Source organism: Echinops telfairi, unplaced genomic scaffold, assembly GCF_000313985.2.
Source record: "Echinops telfairi isolate 266 unplaced genomic scaffold, ASM31398v2 ScPeMD7_23;HRSCAF=83, whole genome shotgun sequence".
NCBI classification, from domain to species: domain Eukaryota; kingdom Metazoa; phylum Chordata; class Mammalia; order Afrosoricida; family Tenrecidae; genus Echinops; species Echinops telfairi.
Window position 1 is genome coordinate 45,960,704 of NW_022103920.1, and position 10,751 is coordinate 45,971,454.

A 10,751-nucleotide genomic window follows, 5' to 3' on the forward strand; every position below is an offset into this window, starting at 1 on the left:
CCGTCATCTCAAACTAGAGTCCACAGCAATGTCTGGATGGAATGCAGGCCGTCATCTCAAACTAGAGTCCACAGCAATGTCTGGATGGAATGCAGCCTGTAGGAGTAAAGCCGTTGGGCCCTTTATTTGCTGATGGGGGTTGGCTCAAATGAGAAGAAACAATTGCAAAAATATATTCATAATTGGAACTTGGAATGTATGAAATATGAATCGAGGAAAATTAGAAGCCATCAAAAATGAAATGGAACACATAAAGATCAATATCCTAGGCATTAGTGAGCTGCAATGGAATGGTATTGGTGATTTCCAATCAGAAAAACGTATGGTTGGAATAACAGAATAAAAAGAAATGGCTTTGCATTCATCATCAAAAAGGGCATTTCAAGATCTATGTTGTAGTACAACTCTGTCTGTGATAGGATTATATTACCCTTATTCAAGGAAATTCAACCAATACAACTATTATTCAAATTTATGCATGAAACCACTAAAGCTAATGATGATAAAATTGAAAAATTCTACCGATGTCTTTAAACTGATGAATCAAGCATGCAATCAAGAAGCAATCATAATTATTAGAAATTTCAATGCAAAAGTTGGAAACAAAGAGGAAGAAAAAAATCATTGGAAAATATGGACTTGGTGATAGAAAGGAAGTTGGAGAGAACATGATAGAATTTTGCATGACTAGCATATTGTTCACAGCAAATACCTTTTTTCAACAACACAAAAATGTTATATGCATAGACTTTTCTAGATTGAATACATAGACATCAACTTGACTACATCTCTGGGAAGAGAAAATAGAGAAGTGAAATTAAGCAGCTAAAACCAGGCCAAGATCTGACTGTGGAACAGATCATCAGTTGTTCCTATGTACATTTAGGATAAAGCTGAAAATGTTTGCAATCAATCCACCTGAGCCAAAATGCAACCTAAAATCTTTCCCAACTGAATTTCAAGAAGATCTCAAGAAAAGATTTGCTCCGCTGAAGACTAATGACAGACCTGATAATGTTCATGATGAAAGCAAAAGGTCATTAAAAAGACACAAAAGAACAAAAAGATGAAAGTGGATGTCAAAAGGGTCTGAAACTTACTATTAATAGGAGAGTAGCTAAAGAAGATGGAAGAGAGGATGATGTCAATGAGCAGAATAGAACAGGGCAGCTTGAGAAGACAAAGCCAAATTTTATGACAAAATGCGCAAGGACATGGAGTTAGAAAATCAATAAGGAAGCTCATGCTCACACTATCATATATTGAAAAATATGAAGAAAAACCCTTGAGCTGTAATATTGAATAATTCTATAGACAAAATATTGAGTGTTGCGGGAGGCATCCAAAGAAGATGGAAAGAATACGCAACATTACTGTACCAAAAAGAACTAGTGAACATTTCACCATTTCATGAGGTAGAAGATGAGCAAGGACCAGTAGTACTGAAGGAATACACTCAAGCTGCACTAAAACATTATCCAAATCAAGGCTCCAGGAATTGATGGAATAAACATCGAAATGTTTCAACAAGCTGATGAAGAACTGAGAGTACTCCTTGTATTTGCAAGAACTTTGGTAGACAGCTATTTGACAAAAAAAAATCCACATTTCTATTCATTCCAAAGAAAGGTGACCCAACTGAGTGCTCCAATTGTAGAACAACATTGATATAACATTCAAGTAAATTTTTGTTGATGACTATTAAACAACAGTTGCAGCATACATTAACTGAAAGATACCAGAGGTTCAGGCTGGATGCAGAAGAGAACATAGAACTTTGTGATGCCTTTAATGATGTCAGCTGGATCTTTGCTCAAAAGAGAATATCGGAAAGATGTTTACTTGTGTTTTAATGACTATGCCAAGGCATTTGACTGTGTGGATCTTAACGAACTATGATAGACTTGAGAAGAATGGGAATTCCAGAACACTTTGTAGTGCTCATGTGGAACTTGTACATGAATCCAGAGGCAGTTGCATGAACAGAACAAGGAAATACTTCATGTTTTAAAACAAGGAAGGTGTTCATGGTTGTATTCTGTCACCAGACTTAGTCAATCTGTATGCTGAGTAAATCATCTGAAAATCTGGATTATATGAAGAAGAAAACCACATCAGGATTGGGAGAAAGTTTATTAACAATCTGTGATAGGCAGCTGACATGACCTTGCTTGCTGAAAGTGAGGAGAACTTGAAGCACTTGTGGAGGAAGATCAAGGATTGGGGCTATCAGTATGGATTACAACTCAATATCAAGAAGATCAAACTCCTGAACAGGTTACAATAGGTAATATCAGGGTAAATGGAGAAAAAAAATTGACATTGTCAAGTTTTTCATCTAGTGGGGATCAACAATTAATGTTCTTGGAAGCAGAACTCAAGAGTTCAAGTGACACATTCCTTTGAACAAGTGATGCTACACAAGACCTCTTTACAGTGCTGAAAAGCAAGGAGGATACTTTGAAGACTGAGGTACACCTGATGGAATCATGGTTTTTTCCATGGCCTCCCATGCATGTGAAAGTTGGACATTGGCTAAGGAGGACCAAAGAAAAGTAGATACATTTGAATTATGGTGCTAGCAAAGAATGTTGAAAGTACCATGGACTGCCAAAAACAAACAAACAAACAAACAAACAAAACTATCCTGGAAGAAGTACAGCCAAATGCTGCTTAAAGGCAAGGATGGCAACATTTTGTCTTAGGTACTTTGGACATGTTATCAGGTACATCAGTCCCTGAAAATGACATCATGCTTGCGACAATAGAGGGGCAGCACAAGCCCTTGACCAGATGGATTGACACAGTAGCTACAACCAGAAACTGCTACGTAAGAACAGTTGTGAAGATGTCTCAGGGCCATGCACTGTTTGATTCAGTTGTGCGTGGGGTAACTGTGAGTCAGAGCCAACAGGATGGAGTCTAATAACAGCAGCAACTACTTTTACATTTTGGGTTGTTTTCCTGTGCATTTTCTTCTAGACAACGAAGTACTGAGAAGTATGAAAGCAGAAAAGTAGTATTCTCTGGATATTTTAGTTCAGCTTCCTTACCTACAAATATGAAAAACTTTAGTACATAATCTTAGAACATTATTTGTATCAACCTGGACCTGAAACAATACTAATTCCAGTTAAAAAGAAAATCTAACTTTTAGTTAATGTAGTTCTGAAAACATCCTAAAAATGCATCTTAAATTGACTTCTAGATATTTGAAATACAAATATGTGATTTTATGCATTCTGTTTTTATGAAGATTTTAATTTTTGAGGCAACTAATTGATGAACAAGAATATGTCAGAAAATAGCAGGACACTACACAGAGAAAGCTGTCATTCTAGATTCAGCAATCCTGAAAGTATAGCCTTTCAAAATAATACAGTTGGCATACCTCCACTGGAAAAAAAAAAAAAGCATACTTCTTTTACCCTTTAGCCTGTTTCTCCTACAAAACCCCCAAATGTTATGTATCTATTTGAAAGTCGAGGAAACACATTGATTAATAGGTCTGAGGTTAATAACATGGGACATACTTGAATTTAAAAACCCATTGAATGTGGGTACTGCTTTTTGATGCCCAGATTCAGAAGTGAAGTATATCCACAGGACTAAGGAAATCCTATGCTATATTATTATATTTATGACAGAGTCTTGTTTCTAGAAAATTAGTTTTCTGGCAAAACTATTAACTTACCTGAACTTGGTTCAGAAACAGAAGAAACATTAAAACAAAGCAGAAAGCCTCCTTTTTTAACAGGACAGAATTGCTGGGTTTTGCTAGAGCTCTTTCATTTAAGTTCTTTGCTTGGCCAAATAAAATGAATTTACTGGCATAAATAAAAATGGAACATAAAAGGACTATAAAACTGAGCAAAACACTGAAGAGAACCTAACTTATATAATTATAATACACATATATTAAATAATCTCTTATTATCAGGATGATAGCTGAACTTTATTGCTAAGGACATGATATATATTATCTCATCTAATTCTGACAAGCACATAAAATAGATAATGTTGTTATTATTACCATCCTTACAAAACAGATAAGAAGACTGAGACTCAGAAAGTTTAACTCAAGCAAAGTAACTGCTGACAGGGAGCATTCTGAAATCAGGTGCTACGAACCCAGAATCCTCCCTTGACCACCACACAACATCTTGAGATACATTTAATAAATATTTTGCGCTATAAAAAAAATACTCACATGAATGTTCAGACACAGAGCTCTATGAGTAATAGCTTTTGAATCATATTTGTGTTCTAAATACGTCTATCAATTCTATTATCACTAGTCCAACACTGAGTGTAATATTACCTAAAAGAATTGTTTATGTGAAAATCATGTTGCCCAGAAAAGTGGGTGAAGGGAGACATCAGACAGGGCAAGATATGACAAAATAACAATTTATAAACTATCAAGGGCTCATGAAGGAAGGGGGGTCGGGGAGGGAGGGGAAAAATGAGGACCTAATGCCAGGGGTTTAAGTGGAGAGCAAATGTTTTGAGAATGATGAGGGCAATGAATGTACAAATGTGCTTTACACAATTGATGTGTGTATGGATTGTGATGAGTCGTATGAGCCCCTAATAAAACGATTGGAAAAAAAAAAGAAAATCATGTTGCCATGTTCAGTGAAAGATGCCACGTGATCTTCTGCTTTCATAGATAGAGTTAATATTTAAATTAAGTTTTCTAAGGTCATGAAAAATATGTTTTTTAGGAGCTTCTTTTGAAACAAAAGTGCGAGAAAGGCTCTCTGCTCCCTGAAAGACTCACCGCCTCAGAAACCCCGTATAGAGGTTGGTATGTGCTGGAATCAGCCCCATGGCTGCGAGTTATTTTAAAATAAAGACTAAAGTTGTTTCCTCATTAAAATACAGTATGAGTACAGAGATTCAACTAATTTTTTTGAAAAATTACTGTCTGTAAACTGATACTGCGTACGACGGCTTGAGCTGACATTACGTAAAGAAGGAGTGATGAGAACATCTGATCATTTAGCAGCACTTAATGAAACAGATGCCAAATGCTGCAAAACTATCTACAAGGGAGTTTCTCAGGTTAGCAAAGGATTCAAGGAACATAACTCTCCCTGCTTCTCCCTAAGAAATGTAAGTTTCAATATATAAACTCTGTGGAGATAGCACTTCCAAATCGTCTGGTTCAAACAGTCCCGAAATGCTGCATCCGGTGCTTGCCCATTGAGCACCCAAATTGTAACTGGATAGATTTAATCAAGCTCGATTACTTTAAAGTTAACAATTTCTAATGAGATGTTTTATAAAAGGGAGTAATTAATTTGATGACAGTGATTGAAAACATCATCTGAACTTAGAACTATCTATATTTACTATATAAGTAAATTATGAAGTGTAATCATACTTCAAGATACCAAACCAAAAGTACTGCCAACAAGTCAATTTTGACTCATGGTGACCTTATATGACAGGGTAGAAGTGCCCCTGTGGATTCCTGAGACTGTACTTCATTTTTATGAGAGTAAAAGGCCTCATCTGTCTTCCATGGATCGACTAGTGATTTCAAACCTCAAGGATTGTACCTTAACACATAACCACTACCACCACAGGGCTCTACTGTAAACTGAAGTATATGATTATTTGCTATATTTGCTCCAAAGTTGAATAAAAACCTCATTAGATTTTGTTTTACAGAAGAAAAAAAGGGTATGTTTTTATGTAACCAATGAGTTCATTGCAAAAATCCATATATTCAGAAAATAATACCCATTCCTAATATTATGATTATCAAACACTTTCTGTGCAAAAGCATATGTATATTTACACATACATACATATACATAGAGACACACAAGCCATTTTATATAAATGGGAGCATTCATTTTGTTTCCATTCATATAACAAAACCTCCCTGCCATGGAGTCAGTTCTGATCCATAGCAGCTCTGAAGGACAGGAGACACCTGGGTTCGCAGGTGCTTAAACCCTGAAGGAGCAGAAGACTTTTCCTTTCTCCCACCGGAGGCTGGCGACTTCAAACTGCTGAGCTTGTGGTTAGTAGCCCAGTGCTGAACCCACTACATCACCAGGACTCCATCCTTGTGCTTTATTTGGGGGATTTCAGTTTCAGGAGCATGTACAAATTTATCATTGAGAGTTATGTTGGATTCTGTTCTTAAAAGTCAATACCAATTTATCTTTTCATGCACAATATTTTCATGGTATATTTCTCCTTCCATTCCTAACATTCTTTGATAACTTACTTGTGTATGTTTTGTTTTCCAATTTGCATTTACTTAAATATGAGTAAGGTGGGCATACTTACTGGTCATTTGGATTTGCTTTCCTTTAAATTGCCTGTTCATATCTTTAGGAAACCCTGGTAACTAGAGGATGACAAATCAGGCGGCTAACCACAAGGTCAGCACTTTGAACCTACCCACTGCTCCGTGGAGAAGAAAAGGCTTTCTTCCCCCATAAAGATGTACAGTCTTATAAATCCACAGTGTCAGTTCTACTCTGTCTTACAGGGTTGATGAGTCTGAATCAACTTGACGACAGTGAGATGCATAACTTTTGTATTTAATAGTGTCATCAGGTTTGCTTTTTTATCAATTTGTAAACATTTGTACATCTTAAAGTCATGAGCCCTCTATGAAATATGTAGATTAAAAGACTTCTCAGAACTATTCTTTATATGTTTAACCTTATTTATAATATCTTTGGCAATTCAAATATTTTTCATTTGGGAGTAGTTTTATAAGGGCTGATTTTTAAATGTATAAAATAATTTTTTATCCCTTAATAATTCCTGGAATGCCAAGCACAGTACCTGAAATATAAGAGATATATAATAATTATTTTTTAATTAATGGTGTCATGAATAGTTTTATGTACCTTCTTTTATGACCACAGGGAAATGGTTTCCAGGACAGCTGGTCTGCGCAGCAATAAAGTCTTTGATAAAGGACATGCTTCTCTGAACAATCACGGCCTATCTGGATGCTTTAGTGTGTCTCTGGCTAAGGATGATGTCCCCCCAATTAACTATGAGGTTCTATTTGATTAAACATTATATTCCATTCATCTTTCATAACTCTCACATCTAACAGTTTTCCTGTCAATTAGATTCATAATAAATATTTTTAAATAAATGTAATTATATAAGCTATATGAGTTATATAATTACATTTATTTAACTCTTATATAGCTCGGCTAACTCTTAATAGCACACCAGAGATCAAGATTTTTAATTAGCATATAACTAAAGAAATGAAGACAATGCTCCAAATAACTAATGTTTTGAATATCCATGATCTAGCTAACTTCTGCTTAATTAGAAAGGGTGAATTTCCTTTTGAATTATCACAAGTAATTTGGAAAAATTTGGCAAGGTGTTATAACTATTAAACATTAAAAAAAAAAGAACCTTTGTTTGACAAGGAGTCTTGCTAGGCAAAGGCTAAAACTGAGTCAGTATTTTCTCCAATGGAGTTGTCAAGCAGATATTTTTTTTAAAACACACACACACCAATTAAATTTTAACTCATTGTGACCCTATAAAACAGTAGAATTGCCCCCTGTGGATTCCCAAAGCTGTGATCTTTATGGGAGCAGAAAGTTTCATCTGTCTCTGATGGAGCTGGTTGGTGGATTCAAACTGTCAGCATTAGGGTTAGTAGTCCTACTCCTAACGCAATATGCTACCAGGGGGGTCTTTTAGTAGATACTTAAGAGGTAGATAAATAAGTAGCACTACATTTGCTTTTTCTCATTTAATGATGGATACACATTCTGACAGGGACAGTATTATTATACCCAGTATGAAAAACAACACAAAAACTCCAAACTAAGCACCATAGATTGGATTCCGACTCATGTGGTTGCTGTCACTAAGCGCCAACAAGCCAGTGCCCGCCCGTAGTAACCCTCCACACTACACAACAACACACTGCTAGGGCCTGTGCCATCCTCACAATTGTTCCTGTGCTTGAGCCCATTGTTTGCAGCCACTGTGTCCATCCATCTTGTTGAGGACCTTCCTCTTTTTCACTGCCCCTCCACTTTCCCAAACATGATGTCCTTCTCCAGGGACTGGTCTCTCCTGACAACCTGCAGATGTACGTACACCTTACGTACAATTGACAGACAAGTGGTTGCAGAGGATTTCAGGACTGTCAATCTTTACAGAACCCGATAGCCTCGTTTTTCCCCTCCTAGTAACTGACAGCTTTGAACCACCAACCCCACTTGTATCTGCGAACGCCACCTGGCATCCACTGCCACCAGGGTTCCACTGAACGAATTACAGAGAAAGTGAAACAGAAAACAACCCGCAGGTGGACATTTTCACACTTCTCATTTTGATTAATTGTCCACAGTTAAAGACACTGACCACTACATAAACCCATAGTTTTCTTTTATTTTTTTTTGAATCTGAAAGATTTTATCTATAAAGTAACCTGTCTCTGTAGGGTTGAAAGGTAAAATATACACATTTATTTGAATCATAAATAAACAACAACTAATTTTTAGTGTAACTATGTCTCAAGTATTACCTGAAATATATTTATCCTTAAAAATTACACATTGGTTTTCTGAAATGGATATTGAAATGGACATCCTTATTATCTACCTACCCCAAACCAAACCAATTGCCATTGACTCCCTCCAGAGTGCCAACAACCTGGGAATAGAGAGTGTAATCTTTTCTTTTTTTTTTTAATCGTTTAATTAGGGGCTCATGCTACTCTTATCACAATCCATACATACATCAATTGTGTCAAGCACATTTGTACATTCATTGCCCTCATCCTTCTCAAAACATTTCCTCTCCACTTAAGCCCCCGGCATTAGGTCCTCATTTTTCCCCTACCTCCCGCTCCCCCCTCCCTCATGAGCCCTTGATAATTTATAAATTATTATTTTGTCATATCTTGCTCTGTCCGACGTCTCCTTTCACCCACTTTTCTGCTGTCCGTCCCCGAGGGAGGAGGTCACATGTAGTTCCTTGTAATCGGTTCCCTCTTTCCAATCCACTCTCCCGCTACCCTCCCAGTATCGCCACTCACACCACTGGTCCTGAAGGGATCATCTGCCCTGGATTCCCTGTGTTTCCAGTTCCCATCTGTACTAGTATACACCCTCTGGTCTAGCCAGACTTGCAAGGTAGAATTCGGATCATGATAGTTGGCAGTGGGGGGTGGGGGTGGAAGCATTTAGGAACTAGCGGAAAGTTGTATTTTTCATCGTTGCTACATCACACCCTGTCTAAGCCCATAGCTTTCACAGGGATGCATCTTAATAAAAAACGACAGAAAAAATTAACACACAGCCACACAGTCCTTTCTGACTCCCACCGAGCTCTGTAATGGTGACATCGTGAGTGGTCAGCAAGTTGCTTACAAGTCACCAAGGGACCGAGGAGAACTGCTCCTTAAAGTTTCAGGACTCAGCTATTTAGGAAGCAGATAACCAATCCTGTCTTCCAGCGGGGGTTCAAATCACCAGCCATTCAGCTGGTCCTAAACTACTTAACCATCTCTGCCTTCCGTAGAGGAAACATATGTTCTCCAACATATGTTCTCCATAGCATTGCCCTCAACCCTCCATGCATTTGCATGCAATTAAATACAAATAACTAAAGTTTTTCTAATTCATCTAAGTTCCAAATACAACACAGACCCACTGCCCCATGGGTTTCCAATGTTGCCAATCTTAGAAAAAGCACTTTGCCACAGCTTTCCCCCACAAACCAACAACCTTTTTGTATAGCATCCAAATACTTTGACCATAGAGTTTCTTGTTATGTCCATACGATTACCTTATCTACTATATTGTTACTACTGATAACCCAAACAGAGGAAATTAAAAATGTATTATTCTTTTGAAAGGTTTAGAACCAATTTTCGGACCACAGAAATAAAGGGAAAGCATGTCTTTATAATCAGTTTGCATATATGATCCAGCATTTTACTAAATAAATATTTTCCCAATAATTACATATCATTAAATAAACCCAAGAAAGAAAAGCACGAAACACTATCTAAACAGAAAATTAAACACATTTAAGGATAGTTTTTTTATTTTTATTTACAAAAGGAAAATTACACATAAAACTGTTTTCTTAATTCTTTATTATTTTCAAGGTAATTGTCTATTACTTTATATAATTCTTTCAATAATTCTTTCAATCAACCCATAGCTCAGAGATGGGGAAAATAATTTTCTGAGAGATCCTATAACTACTTTAAAGATAAAAAAATCTAGTAAAAATCAAACCAGAATAATTACTTTTTTTCCTCCCTGCTTCCCCCTTATCTATTGCTACTGGGAATGTAAAATTTTATAGTCCTTGTGAGAAACAGTGTGGCAGTTTCTCAAAAAATTAAAAATATGACAACCATGTGACCCAGATACACCATTTCAGAGTATATATCCAGAATACTTCCATGCAGATATTTAAAAAGAGCCTTATCCATCAATGTTTCTTACCATACTATTCATAATTTCCATCAACAGATGAAGAGATAAACAAAATGCAGAACATACATACAAGGGGATACTACTATTCAGCCAGTAAGAGAAATGAAGTCCTGAAACATGCTCAAATATAGATTGAGCTTGAAGATATTATGCTTGGTTAAAATAAACCAATCATAAAAAGACAAATATTGAGTTACCTCACTTATATAAAAGAACAAGAAAAGGCAAATGTATAGAGACCAAAGTTTTTCTAATGGTTACCAGGAGTGCAAGGGATGGGAT

At 36.5% G+C, this 10,751-nt stretch overlaps 1 pseudogene; it reads right to left on the reverse strand.

Annotated features, from left to right (window-relative positions):
- Positions 1-4,833, reverse strand: part of LOC101641197 — a 28,252-nt pseudogene extending 23,419 nt beyond the window's left edge.
- Positions 4,834-10,751: the final 5,918 nt, after the last annotated feature.